The sequence below is a fragment of the Lampetra planeri genome, chromosome 19 (assembly GCF_965212315.1).
Source record: "Lampetra planeri chromosome 19, kcLamPlan1.2.h2, whole genome shotgun sequence".
In the NCBI taxonomy this organism is placed as follows: Eukaryota; Metazoa; Chordata; class Hyperoartia; order Petromyzontiformes; family Petromyzontidae; genus Lampetra; species Lampetra planeri.
Genome location: NC_136125.1, coordinates 9484351 through 9493579, shown reverse-complemented (window position 1 = coordinate 9493579; position 9229 = coordinate 9484351).

The following is a 9229-nucleotide window of genomic DNA, read 5'->3' as shown; positions in this document are numbered from 1 at the left end:
TACACTGCTATTAGTGGATGCCATATTTCTCTCACATTCAGAGTTATTATGCACGTCTAATTATGAGGTCATACGGCTCGATGAACTAATCACAAATGAGCTGAAAGCATACCAAAATGTCAACCGCAGTCTCTTGATGTTAAATGACCTCTGAATCATTTTACACTTCTACCAGCCGCCCGCTTCCAAGATAAGTCTGGCCAGGGTTGAAGAGTAGGCCAAGTTCCCGCCTGGAGGGGCTCTCTGGGCTGCCGACGAGCGGATGGCCTTCCACCAACAGTCGTGTGAGCAAGCAATTACAGGGCTGCACCTTTATCGACGACTGCACCAGCTCCCGTTCGTGCGGTTGCACGACTGCTCGCGTATTCTAACCGACCCCACACCTCACCTTCCCGTCCCCCCCTACAAAAGCGAGTCGTGTTATGGGCATTAATCCCACAACCAAAATTGACTCCGAATGCACCTGATCTGTTCAGATCTCGCACAGCTAGAGCAGTATGGAGCCTGGCTGTTACCTGGATGGGTCACCACCGGGTGGTAGGGGCGGCCATTCTTATGATCGCGTATCCAAAGGGAACGTCATCCTCCTCTTATTCTCGTTGTTTTTCATCGTTTGGATCCTGAATCCTTCTCCAATGACTGCCCAGGTGCACGCATTCTGCCGCGTTTTCGATTTTTTTGGTGTGTCCCTTCAAAGGTCTTTTCTTCGCTCAAACTTGTTGGGCCACACTTTTGTTTTGCTTTTGCAGTATTTATCGTGTGACGATTACCATTGTTATTATCTCAGGGATGTTGCCATGGCGTAATGGTTAGCACGCTGGAATTCGCAACCCAGAGGTCACCGGTTCAATCGCCCCAGTGTGGGAGATCAATGGCCTGGTGCGTCGTGAACCCTCCCCCGTCCACCTGGAGACACCACACGTGTACGGCGGAGGGTGTGGGGGGGGGGGAGTAAAACTTGGGTAACTCCCACATCTTCCAAGATGTCTGGCCATGGCGAAAGCGTCGGGGCTTTCTTGAGCCCTCCGTCGAGCGGGAGCGCTCATCTGCCAGCAAGTGGCATGAGCAAAGCAATTGCGCCAAATTATACCTTTCCCCCCTTAATTTGTTCATAATCTCAGGCAAATTTTGGCTTGAACAACAACAACAAAACTCCTTGCAAAGAATCCACATGGTGTCGCTCTCGGTCAACGCCGTCTTTGAGATTACCCGCTCCCCCCCCCCATCACCACCACCCACCAGGCGATGCACGGGAGGGAAATTCCTTGGGTGTCGATGAAGTCCCGCCACTGCGTTCTCTCACTTGGGTCCTGAGGAGCCATCGCCGAGCAGTCGAGTGGGGCGGTCGGAGGGGGGCTGAGCGACCGCCGGTGCACGCATTCCACACGTCAAGTGAGGCTAACTTTTACCAGCTATTGTCAAGGAGATGGATAGCGGAAACTCCTGTGTGTGTGTGGAACATTTTGGGTTTATTTTTTTATATACGTATAAAATATATGATTATATATATACACACAACTCATAAATATGCAGACGGGTGTAATTCATTTGCAGGTTTTCCAGTGTTGTTATTCAGCCCGAAGGAAAAATTAACTTGAGAATTTGTAATTGAGCCCACACTAAAAATCAGTGACACAAGCATAATTTAATCCACCCATTGTGCCCACAGGCATGTCATGAATAATTAACGGTGTTGATGATTAAATTGTGCCACACCACGAATTACGTGCAGCCCTTTGCCACAACTGCATGCGGACTTCTCAATACCGTGCATGCGATGGGGAGGTTAATCGACCACACTTCACTACACTGGTCAGTGCGTACGAGTGTAGTTGGGATGCACAGACTTTGGAGCATAGGAGTACACCAACAATAAATATTGCTGCCCTGTCCTTAACTGACAACGTAGCTCAGCAGCAGCCGACAACTCCAGTCGTATGCATGGTGGTCACCCATCCAGCCGCAAAGCCAGGCTCAACGCTGCTTGGCTTTCGAGATCTGGCAAAACCGGGTGCATTCCGGGTGATCTGGTCGCAAGAGAATGTGGAATTTCCGCCAACGACTCCGGACTGTGAACAAAAGACGAGTGGCGCCCAAGCAATTGAGGAGGAGACTGCTCGACCTTTGACCTCGAATGACAATTCAAACGGTTTATGTCGTTTCGTTTGTGGTCACGAACAAGCTGAGCATATACAAACAACCGGAGAGCCGTTAAAAATGGTTGGCAATTAGACGCGATGGTGTGTTTATGCCTCGTAAGAAGTTGAATTAGATTTACCATCGCTGGCCACGCACTCCCGCAACAATAACATAACAGCTGTTGTTATCCTCCCCTGAGCCACATGTGGCTCGGGATATCAAGGCACCCTCATCCCTTTTGGCTGCGAGTCAAACCTCAGCCACTCCTGCGGCCGGCTACTGTGAAGCAGATGCAGCCAGAGCTCTGCGTGACACTCCTGCACTTGGGCCAAATTCTCCGCGCTGCTTGGACAGAGCGCGCGCACTCGGACGCACAGATGCACACACGAGCGAGAGTTTCACTCTTCAGTTACATCACCGGTGATTCAACATCACCGTAATCTTGGGTGAGGGGCGCATTGGCACAAGGTATGGCAGGGAGATTAAGGAGCTGGGAAAGAGGGTGCTTTTGCACTGGGTTAATCGGTACCGTGGGCATATGTGCTTTTGTCGGGTGGAAAATTGACCTTTGACCTGATCATCATCATTCACTCTTCGCTGCTAGATGAAGGTGTTCCTCCGGATTTATTTGACAGCTTTGCCTTTGGTGTTGTGCAGCTGCGACCAATCACGTTTAGCACACGGTGAACTTGATTCCGCAACTCCATCTCCCCTTTGGAGGTTACCACCAGATGACCTTCCTTTTCTGACCACCAGGCCATCACTGGTTTCCATATAATGAGCATGGTGCATTTGTTATCCCAAGTCCACTTGTATTTGTTTAGGTACCTTTTTTTAATATGTTACCACCGATTATATTCCATACCTCTTCCAATACATCTGGCCAAATACCCTCTGTAGGGACTCTCTCGTGCTCCCTCGCGTAAGGGCCCTGCCGCGAGCAGTGGTGCGTTCAAGTTATCTAAGGTTGAAGTTAACTAAACTAAACTATTTTTATTTTACCACTGTGCTACGTAGCTCTTTTTCAGAAGCGACCTGGCCACAAACGATAGCTCAACAAAGTGGCAGCCAAAAACTCTAAACGCACATTGATTCTAAACGTGGAGGGGAAACCCGGAGGACCCAGAGATAAAAATCCACGTGCAAACTCCAAATATACAACAAGTGTCAGGGTCGGGATTGAACTCACGATCTCCTGTATACCAGGCGAGGTAGTTAACATCTCGCCACCGTGGCGCCCTGTAATTTCAGGGCTGTACCTTTACCTCTAACGTGGCAGGCGTGGCGTATTGTCAACAATTGCGTCTAACAGCGAGAAGGGCCTGGGGTTGATTCCTGATGCTGGCGCCTTTATGCCTGGAATTTTTATGTTCTCCTGCTCTATGTGGAGGTTTCTCTGGGTTCTCTGGCTTCCTCCCAGAGCTAGAAACCATGCGATCATCTCAGCGGTATCGCCCAAACATCCAATTGCTTAAAAATTGCCTGCAAATTACTCAATTGGAATCACACACCGCAGCAACATTGACTCCGCCCCCCAATCCCGCTTCAAAAACTTGGCAGGACCCTCATTGAAAAGGAGTCTGAGACTCAGCGAGGCTTTCCTCACTAAAATCAGGCGTGATTATATACAATCCAAGTCGCGTTATCGGAGCAAGTGCAATAGGCAAAGAACCCTGAGAACCCCGCAGTCAGCAAATCATCACGTCATGTCGGAAAATAGCCTTGAGAAGGTGATGTCACGTAGAAGCCGCGGGAGGGCACTTCAAAGGGTTCTTGTGAGCCAGTCTCACTCGATGAAGAACAGTTCGCGGCCACGTCAATCATCGGACACGTTTATGAATCAGTCGAGACCCAGGATGAACCAATTTTTTTTTTTAACGAAATTTTCCGTGACTGGGCCTAGACCAGAAAGCTGTCTGCACTTGAGAAATGGGATTAAACGCACGTGGTCGCCAGCATTTGAGGACGGAATTTAAGAGCCGTTGGCTCATTTACGATACCGCTGACCGCCCTCCCCCCCAACGCCCCTCACTCACGCCCCCAGCCTCATCCACTCAGCCACACGTTTCATAACGTTGAGCATAAACACGATGAAGGAAGTCAACTCTTTACACCAAACGAGCGTCTTTACGCGACAGCTACACGACGTGCCGTTGCATGCGGAGTCTTGTTTAAAACAACTTTCTTATGTTGAGTGCCGACTGCCGCGGGTTTCTTTCCGTTGCGGAAAAAATGCTGCCAACTCCAACTTTTGCCTTGGGATCGCATTCATTCGCTTCATGCACTCAAGTTGTATAGCTCCAAACAATCCCCTTTGGGGGGGTGGGGGGGCAGGAGTGTCTACCGTGAGACCTCTTATCAGCGCGGATTATCTAAAAACACTATCCCCTATCCCCCATCTTGCAGCTCAGTTCACACAGTATAGAAAATAAGTGCAGGAAGCATTGATAGTTATCACTGCAGATTCCCTGACAAGGGATTATACATGATTGCGCTGAAATAAAATACACAGGCAATGTTTTTTTTTTACATTTTATTGCTTTGAATGCCATGTGTAACCGTGCTACAGACAACACATCAGTGTGTCGTTGTGACATCGACAGTAGACATAACAATCTATGTTTAGTGAATCACGTTTAGTTCATCCCGTACGCTGTGGGCGGACAACCCCATTTCGCGTAGAATGAATATTTAACAGCGCCATTTATTTACCCAGGAAAAGCCTCGCTGAATCTCAGGACTCTTTTTGAGGAGCCTGCTCTGAGACCGTTTAGCCATCCCATGGTGAACAGTTTGGCTTTGTGCAGAAGACAACAGGCGTACCCGGACAAATATCCACCGTGCGTACGTGGGAATGACGCTCGGTACGGCCCTCTGCTCGTCACGTTGCAGCGCAATGCCCGCAAGAGCAGGCAGGCCATGACAAGGTCACCGACACAAAACTAACCGGGCTCATATTTGCGAAAATTCCAAAAGCAAAGGGCAGCGGACGTATTTAGGGAAATCCGAGCACTTAAACCGCATCGATGTACAACCCCGCACGCAGTTCTTTTGTAGTTCACACAATATGTGATTTGTTTGGATGCATTTTTCAATATTTGCAGGCAGTGACCGCGTCGGAAATCCTATACCATTGATCGCACGCATCTCCCCCCCGGGGGGAGGGACGTTACTCGCGTCTCAAAGTCTGGTTCGCGTTTAGCCAGGTCTGTTAAGTGCGTTTGCCGTTACTCATCCGGCGGTCAGAAGTTGACCTGTGACCTTCCCAAAAAAATCTTTATATACTCCTCTCTTCATGCGCCCCCCTCTACAACTCAAACCAGCGCCACACCACCTCACCCCACAACCCCGCCACCCCCGCACCCATCCGGCGCCCAGAAACGTTAACTTTATTCACATGGTCAGCATGCGCTAGTGATAGCGTAATGCCTAAGCATAAAATATATGCGGTCACTTCTGGATGACTGTAAATCGTGTCGTAAGTTGCTTGTGCAATCTTTTTTAGGGGCGCCTCGATGGCGAGATGTTAACGACCTCGCCTGCGGGTTCCATCCTGACCCCGACGCCTGTTTATTTGGAGTTTACGTGTCTCTCTCCCCGTGGTCAAATTATGTTTTTTCTCCGGGTCCTCCCGTTTTCCATTTAGAAATATTTAGAAATATACGTTTCGAGTAATTGTCTGCGGGAAATTGGCAAGTGATAAATCACTTTGTTGAGCTATCATTTGTGGCCAGGTTGCTTTTGAAAAAATCTTTTAGAGCTCCGTGGGGCTTACCTGGTAAAACATGAAAAGAATTAAGAACCAAAGAATAATTCCTGCAGTCACGAAAGCTCCTAAATTAAGATTGAACCACTTCTACGGGGAAGTTTTAAGCTTATCCTTTTTCTTTCTGGCTATTTGTTCTCTCTGCCTGTGTCCTCTCTTTGGAATTTTCACACTTAAAATTCTAACTTAGCAAATTTTGAAACACGTAATCAACCAGGCTATGCGTTAATTGTGTGTTAACCGACTCTCTGTGTTGTATTACATCACATTTCGATATTTTGCTAGGTTATTTAATTTTCGTGTGCCTGTCTCCTAATTTTCAATTTTGCGTGCCCGTTTTCAATTTTGCGTGCCCGTTCCACATTGTCATCTTACTTGCAACAGCAGTACGTTGCCGTACACTCATTGATATGCTAGTTCTCTCTGCCCCCTCCCTCTCTCCTTCCCCGCCCCCCCTCTCTATATTTAAGGGACCGTCACAGAAACGACCCCTCTCTTTGTGCCGATTTGTGTCCTCTCTCTGTGTGCCGTTGTGATGTCTGTCTGCTTGTATGTCTGTCTATAGTTTTCTAGTTAGATTTTTGTTGCTATTTCTTTTATACCTGATGATGATTGCTTGTGTTGCAATCGAAACGTCGTAATATGTTATTTTAATTTATTATTTTATTTTTAGACGTGACTTAACCGAAAAGAACCAAAGAATGAAAAGAATTGTTTAGTTTTTGTAAATAGTCAGGGCCAATTCTCCACTGGTCACGTAGCTCAGCGATAGAGCGAGCTACTTGCAATCAGGAGGTTGCGAGTTGGGGGTTGACTCAGCCCATCATCCCCTGGGGTTGATAAAATACGGAATCACTCTGTGAGGAAGCCAACAGTGGTTGTCATTTAGATGGAATTCCAACCTGCCATTGGAATGTTGATCTTCCACGGCTGGCTCAAGGAGGTTAACAGGTGACCACTGCCTCAACGCTCATTTGAGCATCGGAAATTACTTTGACTTTTGACTGGCCAATAGGCAATCAATAAATACTTCTTTTAAGTGCCAATTTCTCCCTCAATCAAGTAGGCATCGGTGCACATGGCCTCAAATTATGGGTTTTACAAAGCAGGAGGGATTTTTTTTATTCCAAGTACATGATGCAAGAATAATGTCAAAGCTTTTGGACTTAAAAAGATAAGGGCATTGATTTTTTTTATCTGTTACATACTTACAACAAAAACAACAACAACAAAAACCCTGCTTGTATCTCGAGAAACGTGTGTCTCACGCATTGTTTCGCGAGTTATCTCATTCAACAAAATTATGTGTCGCCCCTGCAGTCAAGCAGGTTGGTAGACATTACCTTTCGAAGCCCTCCTGTCTCCCATCTTGGTGTGAACAGATGAGCACCACCTCAGTGCTTATTTGAGAATTTAGGCGGTGTATTTTATAAAACGCCTATACGTTTTAAAAAAAACCACATCTACCACCATCTTTCGTGGTTCTGCAATGCAATGGTCCGTCCAGCTCCTGCACGTGACCCAAGTTCTTTGCCCACTCTCCCTGGTGGATAAAACATGTGCGCATTGGCGGGGTGTTTATAGTATTTGGCTGCTACAAATGTCCACATGATAAGCCAATAATTTCTGGGAGCCAGGTCGCTTCTGAAAAATAGCTATATAGCTCAGTGGGCCTTACCTGGTGAAATATAAAACATATATACAGATAGTTGAGGTTACGTTTATTAATAGTTGATGCGTGAATGTATCTCAAGATGCTGGAGAGATAACTGCAAATGTGGGCATCTGTAGAGTGATATTCTTGGTTCTTCGGTAAAGTCACGTAGAAGGGAAATAATACACACCTGATGATGATTGCTTGTGTTGCAGTCGAATCGTCGTTAGAATTTTAATTGTTTTATATTTATATTATTGTATTATTTCCCTTCTACGTGACTTTACCGAAAGAACCAAGAATATGAATCCCTGCAGTCACGAAAGCTTTAAATCAAAAAATCTGTAGAGTTATTGAGATGTATTTATTTTTAGCAGGGAAAAACAGGCAGACTGCTTCAGGACGGAGATTGTTTTGATACAAGAGCAAATGACGACGCAGCAGCGAGAGGCAGAACCTCATCGACAGACAAGAAGGGGCAATTCTTGAGGCATCGTCATCGTCGGCTTTGATCTCTCCACTGATGGATTGAACAAGGAGATTGGTCTCAAGAGGGTGCGGGCAGCCAGAGGACGGCTCGATTAGCAAGCTTGGCTACGTAAAATGCGAAAGAAGTTCAACATACATACTGCACATAAACTAACACCACCCATAGACTCAACACTGCGCCTCCGATTAGCATGGCTGGCTACGTACGGTACGAAAGAAGTTCAACATACATACTGCACATAGACTAACACCACCCAATAGGCTCAACACGGCACCTCCGATTAACACGGCTGGCTACGTACGGTGCGAAAGAAGTTCAACATATGTACTCGCTCTTCATCACCGTTCTCTGCTGCCCTCTCTTTTTGGCGTGGCCTCCAAGACACCATTTTCTTCCCTCCGTCCCAAACTCAAGAGATGGACTTGACGATCGCTTCCCTCTGCCTGCTTCACCGCTAACCCTGCCACTTGAGCCTTTCGTGTATCTGACCTGCCGAGCGATGTCTCCTTTATCTCGCTATGTGCCCGCTGTGCACATTCCTCTTTGAGTCCCGTCTCATTGTCATCACCGTGCTCGCAAGGAATTGCCTTTCAGCTGCTTTCGGTGTGGCAGTTTGAAAATGTGTGTACAAAAAAAAGTGCCCATCTTTGCTCACTTATCGAGTGCGTCTTGATAGATTTCCCACGGATTTCCGTTTCAATATGAAACGATGTCATCATTAGCCATGACCTATCCACTGCTGGATGAAGGTATCTCCAGGCTGCCACCATCTTCCGAGGTTCTGCGATGCAATGGTCTATCTAGCTCCTCCGCATGAGCTAATTCCATTGCCCTATCTTCCTGGTGGACAGACGTATGTATCTATATCACTCTTCATGAATATATTTGGGTGCAAGTTTTTCAGAGTTTGCTCATTAATGAAGATGATTAGTCAACTTACCATGTTAAACTCATTAAATAATTGTTCACCAGCTGAAATGCAATGATTGCTTGCAAATTTCATAACGTGAAATAACAGGTGGTTTCATTTAGTTATTACCAAGAACGAACCATCAATGGGTGGCATTTTTTTCCCAAATTTGCATGCGTGCTGCATGAAGTAATAACATAAAAATGCGTTTCTTTATTTATTCCACCCCTGACCTCCAAAAATGAAAGCGTATCTCTTATCGCCACACAT